Source organism: Arvicanthis niloticus, chromosome 13 (assembly GCF_011762505.2).
Source record: "Arvicanthis niloticus isolate mArvNil1 chromosome 13, mArvNil1.pat.X, whole genome shotgun sequence".
NCBI lineage: Eukaryota > Metazoa > Chordata > Mammalia > Rodentia > Muridae > Arvicanthis > Arvicanthis niloticus.
In genome coordinates, this window is record NC_047670.1 from 23273771 (window position 1) to 23295012 (window position 21242).

Consider the following 21242-nt stretch of genomic DNA (forward strand, 5'->3'; position numbering starts at 1 on the left):
TTGTTACTCTTGCATGCTGCCACTGTATCGTTACTTGACTATAGTGAGCAGAAGCCTCCGGTCTCTACAGAGCAAGAGCTGTCTTTCACTTTCTATATGGCCTTCATTTCACTCTGGCCTTAAGTAAACATCAACCAATATTTACTGAACTGACAACTGAATAAGAATCTCAGTGCTTTGAAGATAATTAGTTTCATAACTTTTCTCCCTATACTGTCAGAGACATATTGTTAGTCATCTTGATCAATATCCCTTGGTGGCCTCACTTGCTAAAGGATAGATCTAATCTTTTCTTATGGACCAAGTAGAAATGAACACATAGTAGCCCCTCTCCTCACTCCCCAAGTTCTTCTGGAATGCTGGTAGAAAAGCACAAAGAATAATTCAGTCTCATGAGTTCAAAGAACAGGAGCAGAACAGGGCACACATTTTGAGTTACCTTTCTCACTGCGTTGACCAAATACCTAACAGAAACAACTTAATGGAGGAAGGAATTATTTGGCTCACAATTCAGAGGCCAAAGCCTATCATGCCAAGGAAAGCATGGCATATTGGGAACTTAAACTGGACATATTCATGTCTTGAAGCTTTATGGGGCTGAGATCCAGGATGGAAACCAGAAGTGGGCATCATCTGCAGCCCTACTCCCCAAGTTTTATTCACATTCTCCAGTTAGGCTGCATCTCCCAATGTACCCACAAGGTTCCCACACAGTTCATCAATCAGAGACTAAGTATTTAACCCTATAATCCTGTCGGGGGAAACATCACATTCATACCACCACACACATAAAATATCTTAAGCAAATTCTGGGCAATGGGATGAGGGACCGAAATCTAAGAAGAAGATGAAGATCAATATGGCCTAATGGGAAGTCTTTAGGTCACAGGGGACATGCCATTAAAATGGACCATATGTCCTTTCTAGTCTGTCCTACTTTCCCTCCTAGCTATGATGTAGATTTGTTCTGCTGCATACTCCTGTCATGAGGATGCCTTTCAACAGAACTAAACCAATGAATAGCATCCACTTTCCCAAATGTTACAATAACGAAAAGCTGATGAGCACAAAGTTGTTTTGAAATTCCTGTATCAAAAAAGTAAAATATATAACTCTGGTGGATATGGTCCTGATGAACCATAAACTTTTCAGAGACAAGCTCTGTGTCTTACCTGTATTTGAATCTCAGTCCCTCCATCCTGCTTGTGGTTATGACACCCTTGCTCTCTGTGGCAGCTGATCAAAAATAGAGTGCATGCTATTGGCTTCTGTGCTTTTTCCCAGTGCTAACCAGCCTGTGTAGGTGATGCTCAGGTTGGTTTATAGTATCAAAGATGCAGCCAAGTTTATTTTGCACATTTTATTCTAGACAAAGTGATTAAAATTCATGGTGCAAATATGGCTCTATAATGATACTGAAAATAAGAAATTATTGAAAATTCTAACTTCCTAAAAAGCTGTTTTCACTCTGTACACTTCTTTCTGGATGTGAATTTTACATACTTTCAATCCAGAATAAATCAAGTATCACCCCTCCCCCGTGCCTTTTTACTGTGTCATGTTTAAGTTGATTGCCACCCAACTATCCTGATTGTTGTATATTCGATTTGTTTATTTAATTAAATTGATAACATTAAAATTTTTGGTCATTCTCACTTTTATAAAGTATTTTCAAGTGTTGTAGGACTATTTCTTGTGTATGTTTCTATGAGTTTAAGCCTCATGCTTTTCAAAGCATTTTATCTGATTGAACACAAGTCAAAGTGTTGTGAGCATTCTTATTTCTGTAAATGAACCTATGCTATTTTTGAGAATTTTTTCTTTTTTACTAATTTATACTCCCATCTGTCATGCATCTGTGTATCCTTTTCAGTGCTTTGAAAGCCATGAACTCCAGAATTGAGTCAAGACTGCCCTCTTGTGGTTAAGATTAGAATTTTAGGAACAGACCTCTAAGGATTCATTTTATATTTTCTTTCTTGATATCAAGTTGTGGTTGCCTGTGTATATGGAGCACAGTGGGATGACTTTATGCATTTTAGATGTAGTGAGCCTAGTGTAATGCTGTTGTTATTGGCACTTTGTTTCCAAATGCTGGTATTAGTTGAAAAAAATTCAGGTATGATTTGGATGTATAAACCAAAATATTAACAGAAAATTAATCTTAGAATAAATCCGTGTAACAGGAGGTAAGCTTTTGTCTAGTGGATTAAGAAATTTGTGGTTTTACTTTAAGAGTGCATTTTTTGGGGGGTGTGGAGGAGATGGAGTTAAACATTTTAAAAGAGTGAAACATGCATTTGAGAATGAAAGTTTCTTCTTCTTCTCCTCCTCCTCCTCCTCCTCTTCCTCCTCCTCCTTTTTCTTCCTCCTCCTCCTTTTTCTTCTTCCTCCTCCTCCTTCTCCTTTTTCTTTCTCCCTCTCCCTTCCTCCATCTCTCTCTCCTTCTTTCTCTGGTAGACTCAGAAAACCAATAGAGATGGCCTACTTTAACTATGTTCCAAATATGGATATCTAGACCAGGACATTAAACTGGATTTCCCAAGAAAAAAGCCAATGAACCCATATAGAACCCTTAAACACCCAGTTTGTCCTTTCTTTGGTCATCGAACTCCATGAAAGACTTCTTTCAGTGAGACTTCTCAAGAACTATGGCCAGCATTAAATGGGCAGAGATGCAGGAAGCCCTTTGAGTCATAGTGCGAGCATATGGAAACATACTTCTTAGGTGTTATGGCAGAGAGATTTGAATCCACAGGTCTGATTTGTAGCCAGAATCTCTGAGTTTAGGGCTCGGTTCTATGCGTGGTTTTGAGGAAGTTACTCAAGTGCCCAGATTGCCAGTCTTTCATTTGTAAACTAGAGTGAAGACAAATATACAAAGAATTATAAAGAGCATTTGAAATGGGAGGACTTTTAAAGACAGGCTACCATAGGAGTGTGGAGGTGACATGAGGTGTGGGTGGTGAGCAGAAGGTATAAAGGTTTTTTTTTTTTTTGAATTGGAGGATGGTGCTTATCTTTTTCTTTAGAAGTGGTAAGTGGCTTTACTTGGTGTGTGTGTGTGTGTGTTTCTTGCTATACACTATAAGGGAGTGGTTCTCAACCTGTCGGTTGCAACTTCTTTGAGAGGTTTGAATAACTCCTTTACAAGGGTTGCCTAAAACAATCAGAAAACAGATATTTTACACTATAAATCATAATAGTAAATAGAAAATTATAGTCATTAAATAGCAACAAAACCACTTTTATGACAGTGGTTGGGATCACTCTAACAGGAGAGACTGTATTAAATGGTTACAGCATTAGGAAGGTTGAGGACCACTGCTTTAAGAGATGGACTATAAAGGTATATTGTTGTGACCATGGCTACACATAGATTGTCTAGTACTGAATAGAGACAGATCTGAATAAATTAAAAGTGATGCAGAAAAGTAAGAAGGCTTAGTGACTATTAAGGAGATGAACTCAACAGTGCGTGGTAAGAAAGTGGGTAGGGGAGAGAAAAGTATGCGGGAGGACAATTTTGGGTGTCCTGCAGTGAAGCTCAGTAGATAGTCTCTAGAGGTCTCTTTATCACTGTCACGGAAGTACATAAATATCTAAGTGATGTGAAATTCACAAAAGCAAACTAACAAACACTCATAATTCTTGTCCCTTTCCGACAGTTGGAAGGGCTGGCTCAGCTAGGTTGGCTGTGCACAGTGTATACAGAGCACAGGTTGAGGAAGAGTGGAGTATTTGCTCATCTGGGATGACTTCCATTTGCATTCTGGTCACCAAGCTTGCTGTATGCTCAGGGCTAAAGAACATCTTATAAACCCACTTTGAGATGCTACCACTTAAAGCAGCAAGGAGTGGACTAGAATTTTATAAGCATTTATGTTCAGTATTAAAAAGGTGTGTGAATGGTAAAATGTGTCTTCGTTTTGTCTACCTTGTTGGCTTTTGATATTTACTGAAGAGGCATTTGTGATGTTTCAAATACTAGCACTGTGCCTGACACAGCAAGTATGGACATGAAGGGAAGAAGCTCCCTGCTTTCAGTGGGTTTACAGACTGGTACAACTAAGATAAACACAGAAAGTAAGCTACTTATGGTAAATATGCATATTCACACTGAGTGCTGTCTGCTTTAGGAGCAGATAGAAGATGTTCTAGGCTTGGAGGGTCTGCAAAGTCTTGTCTTAAGATGTAATTTGGAAACTGAGAGCAGAACTGGAGTGAACTGAAGGAGCTCAGACTTCCGGAGGGAACAGGCTAGGCACCAGGTCATGTACAATGTAAGCCTTGCACCTGGACTTCTGGCTGTGGCTTAGCAGGAGATGTAGCATACGATGAGGTGAAGATGTTAGCAGGGTAGTTCAAGAAAGTTTAGGCGATAATCAGAGCAGATACATTTTTTTCCTGACTCAGGCTTTATGCACATGCATACGTTAGCTTTCAGAAAATTAGTCTAAGTGCCACCTAGACGAGAAAGCTCATGAAGGTGAATGAATTCGCCTTGGTTACATTGCTAACTCACCAGGTTGTGGATGGTTGAGCAACATCTCAAGATAGATTCTGATGACTGTGCCACATAGCCTCTCAAAACTTTAGGAAAGACCCATTCAGTCTTTTAAAAGCAAAAATGAAATCATGGATCAGAGAGAAAATCTAATTTTCTGGTGTTCTGTATATAAGATATATTGCAATAAGCTATTCATTTAATAAAAGATGAAATAAAAAGACATTCTATAACAATCTTATATCTATTTTCTTCATTGACAGCTTAATACTATGAAATATTAGTTGTGATTATTAATTCAACTTCATTATTTTGGCAATTTATAGCTTATAAAATCACATCATCAAATAACATGTACTTTTGCTTGTAAAAAACAAACAAAAACTAGAAAACATAAATTAGAATAAAAAGGAAGAGCATTAAAGAATGATAAGAATGTTAAAAAAACAGAGACAAAAATATGCCAAAACAAAACATAATGCTAACTAAAGACCAAGCAAGCAAGCAAGCAAGCAAGCAAGCAAGCAAGCAAACAAGCAAACCCCCCATGGTATTCATTTGTGTTGGCCTGCCCTGAAGTGTGGTTGACATACCCAATGAAATTCCCTTGGAGAAAACTTTTTCTTTTCCAGCAGGATGCAACTGAAAATTGTTGCTTAGTTTGAGGTGAGACTTTGTGTCTATTTTCCATGGTGGGATTTTGTCTAGCTTGAATTTGTCAAGTCTTGTACATGCCACCATAGCTTATGTGAGGTCAAATATGTATCTCTCTTGTTGTGTATGGAACCATCTATTACCTCTGGCTCTTACAATCTTTCTATCTCTTTTTTTGTTTAGTTTTTTTTTTTTTTTTTTTATAAAGACAGAGAGGGGGGAGGAGTTGGGTGGGTAGGTAAGGAGGATCTGGAAGGAGTTGGGGAAGGAAAACCCATGATCAAAAGATATTATATGAAAATTTTTAAATAAAAAAGAAAGGTACTTGTATAATTTACAGAAAATTTATAAAATGAACACGAGTCTCTATATAGCTTAGGAAATGGAATAAAAACAAAACAAAAATGATATCTTTTCTTGCAGGGATGGGGGAGTACACATAAACATTGTATATACATCTAACATGGACTGGGAAGTTCCACATCACCTCATCTCAGATAAAGAGTTAGAGATGGCCAGTGGTTTTTGAGAGACAGGAATAGCTACTTCCAGTGACCTGCATCTACATAGCATGTTCAATCCTAAGTGGTCAGTTCTGAATACATATACATATTAGATTCATTCTGTCTGGATCACAGCCAGTTCATGTGGTCAGATGTGTATTCTCTAAGGATCATTGACCATGTCCTCTGCAAGAGAATGTATGTAGGTGGGTTTTAGAGGCAAGTAGAAAACTTAAAACCAAAGTAGGGGAGAAGGTGAGTCTCACCCAGATAGTGAGGATGGATAACTGACAAATCCTGAAATTGTAGCTGTCTTGTTGGGAATCTAAATATTGAATATGCAAATAAGTAGATAGTATTTTGAGTAGTAGTAAATAATTCTGTGACTATGGAGACAGATCTGGAATTCTACTTGCGATAGTTGGATGACAGCCACACCAGTATCCTGAATGAAAACTAGGGAATAGGAAGCTGTACATAGGTAGGTAGTAGTAAAGTGGTGTTATGAGAGAGAATACAGGAACAGGGCCAGCTGGGACTCTTCTGTGAAAACGGGGGATGGCAGATGAATCTGGGGCGCTCCAAGTCCCTGTTTTCATTTGCAACTGATTTATTCTCTGTGATGTCTTCTCCTAAACTTTCATGTGTTTGGGAAGAAAGGCAAGGGAGAGAGGGGGAGGAAGAAAGGAGGGGGAGGGGAAGGGGGATCATGGTTCCCCTCCCCCCTTCCCCAAGGCAGGGGGGAGAGTGAAAGATGGAGGGATGGAGAGAGAGAGAGAGAGAGAGAGAGAGAGAGAGAGAGAGAGAGAGAGAGAGAGAGAGAGAGAGAGAAGTTATCAGTCCAAAGAATCAGTCCTTCAAGTGGCTGGTATGACTGAGTTGTAGATAAAGGAGAGAGAAAGAAAGTGCTGTCAGAGTTACTCAAGGATTGGGTGAAAGTTAGCTGTGCTAGGGGCTGGTAGTTGGAAATGGTGTGTCGGGGGGAGCTTGCAATAAATATAAAAGGTGGTGAGTAGTCTAAGGTGGGTGTGAGGGTTCATTTGGCAAAACATAACAGAAATACTAATTGTAGGTTTTGTTCAGAGAGTCATACTGTATGTCAACTTACCAAATATTTATAATTTAATTAGGAGAGAAGGACAAAAATAAATTAAAAATGAACACCCATTTCCAATCGACATAGCCACAGTGACAAAGCGATGGTAGGTATTGGGATGGTCCAGGAAATAAGCAGCCCATTAGTCTATCAGCTTGGTGATTTCTATGTTTCCATGATGGAGCTCAGACTTCTCACCTCAGTGTCATTGTTTTGTTACTTGCCTCCTCCTTCCTCTCTGCAGAGCCTCAGAGGATGCTGGGTAGAGGAAGGTGATCCCTGTAGAGGAAGAAATAGAACATGAAAGGTGATTGGGGAAAAGGAATCAGAGTACAGAGAAGAGGAAGCCAAGCTATGCCAGGGGAATTATAGGCCTGCTTGCTGTGTGCTGGAGAAGTGAGCTTTGCTTCTGACTCCAGTGTGACAGGAGACACATGTGGCTTCCCTGTCCTGAGGGGCTCTGAATCATGTAGTCTACACACAGCCCCCCTTCCTTTCATTTAGCCATCCACTCAACTACGTAGAGCTATTCTTTCACAGATGAAGAAATTGAAGTCTGGGGACAATGAATAGTCTGTAAACCCATATCCCCAATGTAATTTAAATACAAACTCTACTTCTACAGCACCCGAACAGATAGATGATTCACCCTATAACAGTGTTTTTCTTTGTTTGTTTTCATGTTCATTCTCAAAACACATGTGTCAATATATCTGACTCCAGCTAATTCCAGTGAGTCCTGTGATAACTTTCATTCTGTAAATAGGATAACTGAGCAACAAAAGGGTCAACATATATTCTAAAGGAGATGGTCAGCCGTCATATGAACTTGCAGGGTATTTAATCCCATTGCAGAGACTGTGGAATTAACTTTCTATCCACTTAATTGTTGTTGGTCTCAGAACAAACTTGTCCATGAGTGGCAGCTGCGGAGGACAGCTTGTGAATAATCAAGCAGGAAGGCTGATTTTCCAGTTGTTTCGTCCCATGCTGTTCAGCTTAGATAGAGAGCGAAGGAGCAAGGATTTCAGATTAATCACAGTGAAGTTCATTGGATAATGAAAATCAGTGTCTATATCACCAGAGAGACACTTTCAATGAATCCTTTCCAAAATTGACTCTAAATGATTTTCTCAAGGATATATACCTCCAGATGTTTTTAAAAGATGGGTTTTTTTTTGTTTTATTCTACAAGTATCTATTTGTTATGTATTACCCACATGAAGGTTTTGTTTTTTGTTTTTTTTTTTTTTTTTTTAATTGGTGGACAGTCTTTGAGAGTCTCAGGCAGTCATGTGTGGTGTGCTAATTTAAATGTAGCCACTGAGGGTCATGCAGGAAGTCTGTGATGATTATGGCTTCTCTGAAGACCATGTTTAAACTGTGGCTGAGGGCACAGACCCATGCTAGTTCTTCACGTATGTCCAGGAGCAACAGACCTTAAAGTTTCTTTTTTAAATTATTTATTTATTTACATACTTATTTGTCTGTGTGTGTGTGTGTGTGTGTGTGTGTGTGTGTGTGTGCTAGGATATGTGTATGTAGGGATTAGAACACAGTTTACCAGGGTTGGTGCTCTCTACTACGTAGTAGACCAGGGTTGGCCTTCTGCCATCAGGCTTGGTGCCAGGTTCCTTTATAGACTAAGTTATCTAAGCCCTGCAGCTGCATCTTCATTCCATAACTCATCGAGATCTTCCAGAGCAGCCTGTATCCAGGCTCTAATACTTCTGTGAAGTAGATAGGAGGGGTGGAACAAAGAATGTCTTCTGCTCCACAACAAACGTCACTGTGGCATTCTAATGTTAGGGTCCATGTTATAGAGACAGATTAAATGACTGCAGATTAGTGTGAATAATTGAATACAAAGAGTTAAAGTTTACATCCTTATTTTATACTTTGCCCCTGAGAGTTCAGACCTCTACTCGCTGGACAAATTTAATATTTGAGACATAAAAGCCTACTCCTCTATATTTCATAAGAATTGCTGGCACATAGAAATGCATGTTTTTGTATCTTATTTCCAATTCTCACTCCATGATTTAGGTTCAGGAAAGAGAGTGATCACTTTGAAGACATTTTTATTAGTATTTAGGTGTAATCTTCTTAGGTTTTGAATTATTCAGACAGATTACATAGATTTGACTTTCTCTTTTCATGGTGTCTGTGTTATTTTATTTTTATTTACCTCACTAACATGGATAGTTCAAAGACCTCCATGAAAGTCAAAGCCACTTGCATCATGATCACCTTAGCCCCACCTAAAGACGATACCTAAATAATAATAATAAATATGCCTTCAAAGTGATTGCTTTCTTTCCTGCACCTAAATCCTCATTGCTCAGCGCTTGCATTTTCAGTTGATTATCTATTCTTTGTACGTTTCTTTTTCATTTCTCCACATCTGAATATGTGTCCCGTCCAAGCTTTATGACATTGGATAAAACACTTCTTTTGGCCCAAGTGAATTGTGCTTAGGAAGTGAGGAGTTCCTTGCCATGCGCTGTGAGATGCTGAGACTTGAATGACAGGGTATGAGATTCTCCTCTAGAGCTTCTCCAAAGGCTTCGCAAACAATTGATGAACTGCAGATACTGACCTCGAATGTACACTCCCTTCCTTCCGGTTTCAATCGTAGTCGTAGCTCTCTGAAAGGTTATCTATCATCCTGTCCTTAATACGCTGCACAACCAGACGCTTGTCCTTCACAGCCATGAGTCTTGCTCATTTGTACCATTCTGGGAAGCAGGTATCTTTAGTCTCCTGCTGGGTGGAAATTTGTCTCCAGGGAAATCAAATTTGTTTTACCTACATGTAAGTGCATGCAGTGTCTACAGAGGCCAGAAGAGGGTGCCAGATCCCCTGGAACTGGAGTTACAGATGATTGTGAGCCATGTGTGGCACTGAAAAATCTGGGTCCTCTACAAGAGCAGTAAGTGCTCTTAAAAGAGGCGGAGTCAACTCTCTAGCCTCTAACTTTTTAAGAAAAATTTCTTTTATTGGTTACTTTATTTCAAAGCAGATTTGTTCACGTTTGCATTCCCAAGTAAGATACTATTTGCAGACTGTGCCTGTATTGATAGGATCTATTCCAGACTTTCCTACAATAACTAGGGCATGATCACCTCCTGAATATATTCTCAATGTTCTCACAGACCTTCTTTTAACCATTGTCACCCTGTTCTGTGGCCCTGGGGCTGATCTGGAGGGGCTGGTGCTTGCTTTCTTTTGGGGTTCAGCTTCAGGTAGCTGCAGTTAGGGAATTTTATTTATGGAAGAGAGAGAAGTGGAAGCAATGATTTTCATATAAAGAATGCCCAAAGGCTAGTGCACCTCCACTGCAGGTCCCTGCTCTTGTTACCTGGAGCCTCTTCACTTAGGTCCCCTGGTCCCTGTTTCTCGTTGTGTTTTCATCCCAACCTTCAGGCCTGAGAGTGACAAGAGTACTTTTTAGTCACTATTCCCCACAAGGCAGAGACTAAGTGATAGTCATTCTACCACTAATTCTTTATTAAACTCTCTTCAGATAGTTATTCATGTACTTCCTATTGGGAATGGTGGTGGTTCTGATTAATTTTGGCAATAAACATGCTTTCAGAAAACATAATGTTATGCCATATTTTTCTTCTAGGAAAAGAAAATAGATAATAAACCAACAGACAGGCAAAAATAATTGTGAAATCATCTTTATAAAAATATTTTATTTGATGGAACAAAAGTGGAACGTTGGGTGTGAAATATGACATGAGATTCAGAAATGGCAGAAGACTATAACTACTGCTCAAGGCGTCATTGATGATTCCAATAAAAGGAAACCAGTAAAGGCATTTAAAAAGAAATTTGCCTGCAGTGGTACTGCAATTAGGGATCCAGGATAGAGAGAAGTCATTCAGCTACAAGGTGACTAGCATATGTTTATATGCCAGGTCCCATAGGACCACAGTGTAATCAGCTGAAGGTTCATAGGTTTTAAATGCTTGTGGCTCATTGAAGCGTAAGTGAGAAATTCCTGGCAATAGGAATTTTTCTTCTCTCCATTGCTACAAGTTTAAAAACTCAGAGCTTGAGTAATGTATTCATTTGAGGTTCATATTAAACTTGGATTTGTGTAGCTCCTTCATATTGCAAACTGAAACAGAAGATAATCGTGTGCAGGTAGAAAAGTTGCTGGCTTCAAGGTCCTTGGAAGAGATAATACTCAGAAGGGGCAATAATGTTGGGCACAGGCAGCTCACAGTGTTGGAACAGGATGGAAGGAAAGCAGAAAAGGACAAATGACATGATGTCCAGCATAGCGCTGGGAAGCAGTCCTCGGAGAAATCTGGTTGGTGGTGAAAATATGCACAGACGACTTCGTTACATAAGCCTTCTTTTCCCATCTCACATACCTGGGGATTCCAGGAAGAGAACAGATCAATAACTATTTTATTCATACTAAAAAATACAGATGTATCTATATGTGCGAGTTATATTTAAAAAGTTTCATTGGGATTTTTGAAGATTCAGTTTAATGCTTGTCTGCTCCCTTTTCTATTTTTCAAAACATACTCAAATTTTCCTGCTTCTGCTTACCACTACTTGTCTTTGGGCTTGTCATCTATATGTCTAAAGCTGGGTCTATTTTATACCATTGCAAAATTCTCTTCCAGAAAGCCAGCCATGTGTGTATGTTATTGCTTCTTACATGGAGCGTTTCTTGCATTTTTTTCCCCCTTACCATGAAGAAGCATTGTTCCTGATTTTAAAGTGCAGGTCTCTCACTGCAGGTAGGCGTACAATTTTTGTAAACTTTCTTACCCACAGCCAGCTTTGCTCCTGATCCTCAACCAACTTCTGCAATGCATTGTGATGTTCACAGTAAGTAGGAAACAGAAATATAACACCCTGCAAGACAGCACCCTGCAAAACTGCATCCTGCAACATGGCACCTTGCAAAGCCACACACTGCAACACTACATGCTACAACACTGGATGCTATAACACCACATACTAAAACACTGCACCCTGCACACTGCATCCTGCAAAACAGCATCTTGCAACACTGTAACCTACAATACTGCACCATGTGACATGCCTCTCTGCAACATAGCACCCTACAAAACTTTACAGTATAACACTGCACCCTGTACACTGCATGATGCAAGATGGCACTCAGTAACACAGCTTTCTGCAACACATCATCCTGCAGCACATCCCCTTGCAACACAGCACCCTACAACAGTGCACCCTACACACTTCATGCTACAAGAGAGCACTCTGCAAGACAGCATCCTGAAATACACAACCTGCAGCATTTCACCTTGCAACTCTGCACCCTGAAAACCAATACTCTGCAGCACTGTACCATGTAACATGGCACCCTGTAACATGGCACCTTGTAACATGCCTTTCTTCAACACTGCACTCTACAACATCACACCCTACATTCTGCACTGTGAAACACAGCACCCTGCTTCATATCACCCTGCAACTCTGCACCCTACAACTCTGCACCCTGCAACTCTGCACCTTATAACACATCACCTTGTAATATAGCACCCTGCAACAACCATCCTAGAACACTGCACCCTGAAACATGGTACCTTTCAAAACTGCACACTGCAACACCACATGCCTGCAACACTGCATCCTGCACACTGAATAATGCAAGACAGCACTCTATAAGGCAGCACTCAGTAACACAACTTTCTGCAATACATCACTCTGCAGCACAACCCCCTGCAACCCAGCATTCTGCAGCCCTGCATATTGTAACTTGGCACCCTGTAACAAGCCTACAACATAGTACTCTGCAACAGAGCACCTTGGGACACGACATCCTGCAACACTGCACCCTGCAACACAGCACCTTGGAACACAGCACTCTGCAACATAGCAGCTTGCAACACTGCATCCTGCAACACAGCACTCTGCAACATTGAAGCTTGCAACACTGCACCATGCAACACTGAACCCTGTAACAAAGCATTTTGCAACACAGCACCCTGATACACTGTACCTTGCTACACTGTTCCTTGCCACATAGCACCCTGAAACACATCACCCTGTAGCACAGCATGATGCAACTCTGCACCCTGAAACACAGCATCCTGCAACACACCACCCTGCAACACTCCACCCTGAAACACAGCACCTTTCAACAGTGAATCCTGTAACAGGGGACACTGAAACAAAGCACCCTGCAATCTGCACCCTGCAACACAACACCTTGCAACACAGATTACTATAACACTGCACCCTGCAACACTTCACCTTTTGACATGCACCCTGTGATTTGGCACCCTGAAACACAACCATATGTAACACTGTCCCTGTAGCACTGCATCCTATAACACAGCACCTTGCAACAGAGCACTGTGAAACACCTGCTCTACATTGCTGATTTTTCAGCAGAACCACCTACTGTGCTGATGACCATGAAGAGACTTATTTCCTCCCAGGAAAAGGTTTTGAAGTTACATAGGCATTGCAGTGCATGCCTGCAATCCAAGAATTCGGAGGACCATAGGCAGGAAAACAGCAAGTTCAAAGCAAGACTGAGCTACATAGCAGGACTTTTTGGGTTTGCCTGAAGATCTTTGAGCCAATAAATTCTTCTACCTGTGTATTATTGTCCTTTACTGCCTTGTCAATCATGTGCCAAATCAAGTGTAACCTCCTCTGAAAAAATTCTAATTTTAATTTTTGTCAATTTTAAAATAAGTTATTTAAAAAGGAATTTAATATAAATCATTATATGAATATGTATGAGTTTATATATAATTTTTTAAAGAGGACAGTGCATGTATTTTTGATTTTTAGTTAAAATACTCAAGAACTATAGTTCTATTTTATTGCTTTGTTCAATTACTTTGCTTTGAGAATATCTTCAGTTAGCAGTTATAATAAGTATTATTCAATATTTTAAAAAAGTTATTGGTTAACCCACTAGAATTTTAAAACATATTTTTTTCTGTGACAGAATTTTCCCAGTGATTAATGCTGGCTGAGAGAAATCTGTGACTTCTCCAAATTAATCTTTGTTTCTTGTTGACAATGACAAACATGGATCAGTCACAGACAGAATGGCACATGACTTGTTCCAAAGATAAACACTGGATAATACCAATCGGACTTAATCAGTTTTAAAAACCATATGTAAATAAAATTAGGAGAGAATTAGGTTAACAGCAGTATAAATGGAGGATCCAAGGAATATCAGAGAGGAGAGAGAGGGCTGAATATGATAAAATACATGTGTACATATCTGAAATTCTTAAATAAAAGTAATGAAAAAGGTGTTAGATTTAGACCTCTGAATTAGGTATTACTCTGTAGTACCCACTAGATGGCAGGAGTGAACAACAAAAAAAATATACTATCATCCAGCTGCAGGAAACAAAAAACACCCAGAAAGTCCCAGTTTTTATCTCTTCCCTCCTTGCCCCTCCCTTCTCTACTTATTATAGGCTCATTTCCTCAGTCTTCCCCTCTATACCCCCCCCCCCACTGTCCCTGTGTTTACAGATGTAATTTTGAGAAGCCCTACTTGTGTCTTTGAAAATCGGTCACAAGAAGTCATAATGCAGACACTAAAATTGCACAAAGTATTTTTTTGAATTAAAGAGGTTTTTCATAACTGCTTTGTGCTGGATCAAGCTTCAGAAGACAGCAAAGCTCAGAAAGACTTAGGCTTTCTGTTCAGGTCTTTAGGATGCAGGCTGGGGCAGAGTGGTGGTGGGAAGGAACAGACAGAACATGCTAGAAACCTTAGGGCTTTGTCTATGTTGATAAGACATGTTTGGCCTCTGATACTATCAAAGCACTGGCTGGATAAGGATCAAAGTGCAGAACTGAAGTTTTTCTTTGAAATGAAGCAAAGCAAAGCAAACCCACCCACCCAAACACCCAAACAAAGCAAATGTGCAAGCAAAGCCCAGCAGGGTATAAGTACAGATGCTGGAGATGAAGCTTCTGGCTTTGCTAATCTATTGCACAGGGAATCAAGGGCTTGACTGACAGCCATGCAATTCAGGGCTGTGTCGGGGAGCTTGACTCAGGCTCCCGATTCTCCCTGGAGTTATCCTCCTCCTCAGCAAACTCTCCTCATTTATTATTAGTTTGTTTATTCTATTTCCAAAGTCTTCTCCTTTTGAAGACTGGGTTCTGGATTCTTAAGTGTAAATTTTGAATTTGTTCCCTGATCCCCCAGGCACACAAAAACATAAAAATTAAGACTATGTGATGAGGCTTTATGAAACCTTACTAGGTATAAGCTAATTTAAATAACTATATATATATATATATATGCATATATGTATATTTTATATTATGTGTATCATTATATATGTTTCTATATGTCTACATCATATATATACACACACATATATGAAATATATATGTATGTGTACATATATATAACATATATATAAAACATATATATAAAACATATATATGTATAAAACATATATATATATATTTCAAACCCCATTTAGATGGGGTTTGTAAAGGAGTTCTTTACATTAGTGAACAAATAAATATTTGGTTCCAGAAGACATGATCTATTATGTGAAAAAAATCTCACTGTCTGGTAAATGTTAACTCTCTATGAGTTAGAAATGCCCAAAGGTCACCCAAAACATGTCAGGCTATTAACAGTGCCCTTGGTTGTCCACCATAACTATCTGATAACACCTATAGCTGAAGACACCACACACTTCACTTACAGCACACAGAGAAACCAGTCTGACAAGGAAACTGTTCTTACTGATTAACATTCAAAGGTTGCAGGGTACAGTGCTGGCTCCTAAAGGATCTAAGACATAAATGGTCCCATCCAGTTATGCTCCCTGCATGTTAGAGTATACTAACCTGCCAGTCAGTATTTACCCACTGCAATAGAGGCAGGACTGCTTGAGTAACCAACCACTTTCTTGAATTAATTTGACACCTGCTCCACAGACAGAAAATCATATACTTTAAACATTGTCAAATCCATGGCTAGGGGATTCATAGGCTCTAGGGGAGAAACAATTGATATTTTTTTCTAAGTGGTCTTGTAATCATACTACCTTATAAATATATATGTTTATACCCATAAATTTGTGGTCGACTGTCCTTGATCAGAGAAGCTTCTTACCGAAGTGGGAATGGTTAATGCAGAGATGCATCATCATGCAAAGTACTGAAAATAATTGACTGAGAGTGTGCAGCTGTAAAGATGGTTGCTTTTTTTTTTGGAGTGTGGCCATTGGAGGATTCCTTATTCTCCAGTGGAGGATCCTGAACCCTTTCAATAAGGGCAGCAACAATTGGACACATTGAGAAAAATAAATAAATATTAAAAATTTTAAAAAGAGAACTTGAGTCTGGGAGGGAAATATGATGTGGAGTACTGGTGGGATTTGAAGTACATATGAGAAGTGGATTTGACCATATTCATACATGTATATGTATGACAATTTCAAAGATTAAACATACATGTATACATATAACATTTTTATTATTTATTATGACATTTTTAAGCAAGTGCTTAACAATTGTTTTTTAAAAGTAGTCTTTAGAAAGCTTCTGTAAGATTAATCATACCATCTGGGGACACACTTGGAGCAAAGGTTTTTAGTGTTCAGTTTTTAAAAAAATCTATAGGTTATTAAGGCATAGAGGAAGGGTCAACTCTTTGGCTTTCTTTCTCTTTTTTCATAATCTTGATTTCTTTCGCACACAGAAATAGGCAAATGAGAGAAGAAAAGACATGCTACTATAACCTGAACCCTGCCAAAACCAAAGAGGTTGGGGAAACCCCTTTTTTTGTGGTCACCTGTCAATTCTTTTCACTTGGAGTTGAAGTTTAACACCAGCTCATGAAAGGAGGCAAAAGGGACGCATTGCTTCAAGACGAAGCAGCTTATGTGATTATAACCTCACTTAATAAGGACTCTGTTACCTCTGACAAAGCTCACCTCAGGGCATACCATGTTATTTAAACAGGTCTTTGAGCTACTGGGCAGCACACACACAGTGAGTGCAATTGTGTAGCTGAGTTGAGCATTCATGGTTTCCATTCCTGGGGAGTCCTTCCTTAGTCAGGTGGTAGAACCCCCAGAGCTATGGTTTTCTCATTCATAAAGCAAAATTGATACTACTTGCCAACTGTGTTTTTTTTGATTGTGAACTAACCTGTGAAGTGCCTGGCATACCCAGGGCCACAGTAGATACTTAATGAATGGAAGTAATTAATTTGTGACAGTGATAGAGGACTAGATTGTGAACTGTGGATTTTAACAATCTCTGCTTTATTCTTATTCTCCATCTTAGGCTTCAGATCTTGTGTGGGCTACCTGAATCTCATCTGTACAAGGTGATGACATTACGCTATCCACAGGTTCCTTGACCTGGGACTTGCTAATTATACATCTAGTGGTAATTATTACTATTGTTCACCCCTTAAGCTATTTATTGAAGTCAAGATACATTTATCTTTGAAGCTATAGGACACTATACAAAAGAACTATTGTTTTGGGCCAGATGTGTTTAGTATATTCTTAGTCCTAGGCAGAGGCTGCTAGCTCTCTGTGACTTTAAGATTAGCCTAGTCAATAGAGGCAGTTTTAGGCTACACAGTAAGACCCTGATTAAAAACCAACCAACCAAACAATAAAAAGTAATTCTAGCTATAGGGAGTATATAGATTTATTGTCAAGGAAACAACAATAGAAAGGGAAATAAAAGTATAATATCTGAAAAACATTGTTGCTTAAATGTAACAGAAAGTGAGCATCAGTACCAAATGCAAGTGAGGTGGTGCATAGTCAACCCTGGAGGATTTCAGAAATGAGTCTCAGGAGCTGCCATCCCTTAGGGTAGATTTTATGGTTGGACTAAGATTGCAGATGTGCAAACGGAGGTGGCCAGACAGTAATTTGCTATGGAAGAGAAACAACAAGAGAGGAGGCAGTGGTGGGACAGGCTGTGATTTTATGTGACGTGGATAAAGAAGAATCTGTCCTCATGCGATGTTCTATTAGTAAAGGAGTGGAGAGAGTGAACCACAGTCAGATCCAGATAGAGCACCGCTCAGCAGTGCAGCATGAAAGGCGGCTGCAAAGGCACTGACTTAGGAGCCTCCTTGTAATTTTAAAGTAGCCAGGTGACTCATGGCAAAGTGAAAGGGTATCACTGTGGGACAGTAATTTATGAGTGAATAAGTTATATGAACCTGTGTGCCATCTCAAAGATTTTTTTCCTAAACTTGAGTGAAATGAGAGACATTAGATGTTTTTGAGCAGAGAAAAGGCAAGACCTGAATTTGAACTATAAAAACTTTCCTGACTGCTTTCATGAAAGCAGAGAGTTGAAGCATGTTGAATTTTGGACACCACTACTCCCCCACCCCCCAACACACACACACACACACACACACACACACACACACACACACGTTACCTTTTTAAAGAAAGTTTGCGTGCAGTGGGAGAGCTTTTATGGACTATGCAGAAACTACAGTACAGGTAAGTGTGATGACTAGTAGCTCATGTTGATAGCCAGTTTAAACATGTGGTGACATAGAAGGTTTAACTGGGCCCCTGATCTTAGTAGGTTCCCAGACCTTAGCACAACTGACTCCATGATGGAAGTGCCATTCAAGCTATAAAACTCAGCACATAGACAGCACCACCTGCCAAAGATGAAGCCAAAGATCTAGTCTATCAAATTTCATAGTTTTGGCGAAGTTTTCGAATGTACTAACTGTGCATTTTGGCTTCTGTTTCTGGCTAACTGTTCTTGTTAACTGAAGTATGTCAACCAAGGACATAGATTTTGTGTTTTAAAAGCTCACTCTGAGCAAGGGTCTGAACTACACTGGGATTCAGAACATCCAGTGAAGTTGCTGATGGCTAATGAAAACTTTCTCTTGGCATAAACCCACATCTGAACAGTTTAGTCTGGTGAATACCCTATAACAGAAGGGCCCTTCACTTGCCTTTTGTGGAGATGAGAGACCCACAAGCCTTTCCTAATGGGTACCCATGGACCATAAAACTCTTATCTCATTTGGGGGTTCAATTAGAAAACTTAGTTGAATATTAGCTCTCTGTCAGATTTAGGGTTGGTGAAGATTCTTTTCCAATCTGTAGACTGCTGTTTTATCCAATTGACAGTGTCCTTTGTTTTACAGAAGCTTTGCAGTTTCATAAGGTCTTATTTGTCAATTGTTGATCTCAGAGCCTGAGACATTGGTGCTCTGTTCAGGAAATTGTCTTCTGTACCAGTGTGTCCAATGTTATTTCACATTTCTCTTCTGTGAGATTTGTTTTATTGGGTTTTATGTTGAGGCCCTTGATCCACTTGGACCTGAGTTTTATTTAGGGTGATAAATATGGATCTATTAGCATTCTTCGACATACAGACTGCCAGTTAGACAGCACCATTTGTTAAATATGTTTTTTTCCATTGTATGATTTTGGCTTTTTTGTCAAAAGTAAAATGTCCATAGGTGTGTGGGTTTATTTCCGGGTCTTTGTTTAAATTTCATTGATCAGTGTGTCTGTTTCTGTACCAATATCATGTAGTTTTTTTTTTTTTTTTTTTTTTTTTTTTTTTTTTTTTTTTTTTTTTTTTTATCACTATTGCTCTGTAGCACAGCTTGAGGTCAGGGATGATAATTCCTTCAGAAGTCCTTTTATTGTTCAGGATTGTTTTGGTTTTGGCTATTCTGATTTTTGGTTGTTTGTTTTTTCATATGAAGTTAAGAAATGCTCTTTCAAAGTCTATAGGAAATTGTATTGAAATTTTGATGGTCATTGCATTGAATCTGTAGATTGTTTTTGGTAAGATTTTTCACTATGTTAATTTTCACTATGTTAATCCTACCTATCCATGAGCATGGGAGATCTTTTCATCTTCTGATATCTTCTTTAACTTCTTTCTTTAGGGATGCAAAGTTCTTGTCATATATTAAAGCTTGAACAAGAAAAGACTAGCATAATTAAGAAAAGTCAAAAGTCAAGATATGATAATAATGAAATCCCAGAAATGATAGCAAATTATGTAAAAGGTTGAATGAAGGGACACAGGTGTGTAGAGACATACATGCAGTTAAAATAACTGCATGCACATAAAATATATTTTTAAAAAAGTTGGTTAGTTTTATGTCAAATGCACACAAGCTCAAGTTATTTGAGAGGAAAGACTCAGTTAAGAAAATGCTGTCATAATATTGGCCTAAAGTCTTTGGAGCACTTACCTAATCAATGATTGATGCAGGAAGGCCCAGCCCACTGTGGGAGGTACCAACCCAGGGCAAGAGGTCCTGGGTGGCATAAGAAAGCCAGCTGAAGAAGCCATAAAGAGTAAGACAGTAAGCAGAATCCTTCTGTGACCTCTGCTTCTGTTTCTGCCTTGAGTTTCTACCCTGACACACATTAGGGATGTATTATAACTTGGGTATTGTAATTGCTGAAATACCCACCCTCCCCGCAAGAAAATTTGTTTGGGTTCATTTTTTCTACGATTTTTGGTGCTGTTTCCTTGTATGAGTTCTCAAAAATTCTTTCCTTTTCAGTGAAATGGCATAACATTCTAAAAACTTGCTGTGATGCAGTCTCTCCTTCCCCAGGGAGTGAGAATCCTGGGAATGCACGCTTCTCACAATTACTGCTGTGCAGAGTGTAAGCAAACTGTTCCCAGACCACGTCCATCACTTACCTCTCAGAATTCACCCGTCTTAATAAGTTATTTTTTACCTTCATCAATTCAGCCAAACCCAATTCAAAACATGTTTTACAAGGTTATTGTGATATTTTCCAAATGTGGTTCACATTAAAAGAACTCAGTAAATTCTTGTTTATACCAGGAAATCAATACTGTGTCTCATCTCATCTCCCAGGTTTTCATCTTCTCACTCTCTGAGCTTATTGAGGATATGATTATGTCTCATATCCTAATGATAAGGATAATAATAATAGTAGTAGTAATAATAAGGATTATATATATATATATATATATATATATATATAATAGTAATAATAAGGATTCCTTCACCATTTAAACTTGAAGCAGTTAATTTGTTTAAAAAATGAGATTTTAAAATTTTGGTTTCCAATTTTCCTGTTCATGTAAATTATAAAAAACATTTTGTTAAAACTCACGTGTAAGGTAGTTCCTCTATAGATGTTTAGCTCAGTAAGTCTGAGGAAGAACATTATAGATGGTTCACTTGTAAGTAATTTTAAGAGAAATGCCAAGGAGTTGGGATGCTTTTGCTGAACTTACTTAAAACAGCCAGAAGTTAAGCTTAACCTGATTGTACATGAAGGTGTCTGGTTAGGTTCAGTCAGCTGTAAGTAAAGATTCCAAATGGCTGTTTCTATCTTCTATGATAAACTCACACCTGAGAGGGGTTTTGATTTGATTTTAATTTTCTTGTTCATCATGGCTAAGAGTCCTCATATCTTGAATATATTTAACCCCTTTGCCTTTGTGATGATGGGCTACTTTAAAT

The 21242-nt window shown here is 38.9% G+C and overlaps 1 protein-coding gene across 7 annotated transcripts in view; it reads left to right on the forward strand.

Annotated features, from left to right (window-relative positions):
• The window catches only part of LOC117718776 (nonsense-mediated mRNA decay factor SMG5-like), a 121381-nt gene that overhangs the window by 64734 nt on the left and 35405 nt on the right, over positions 1 to 21242 (forward strand). Inside the window, exon 1 of one of the 7 annotated variants that reach the window (XM_076911334.1) lies at positions 17040 to 17161. The exons of the other annotated variants lie outside the window; for them this stretch is intronic. The gene's annotated coding sequence lies outside the window, so the exon portion shown is untranslated. Of the gene's footprint in view, positions 1 to 17039; positions 17162 to 21242 lie in introns of those variants that run through there. 7 annotated transcript variants of the gene reach the window in all.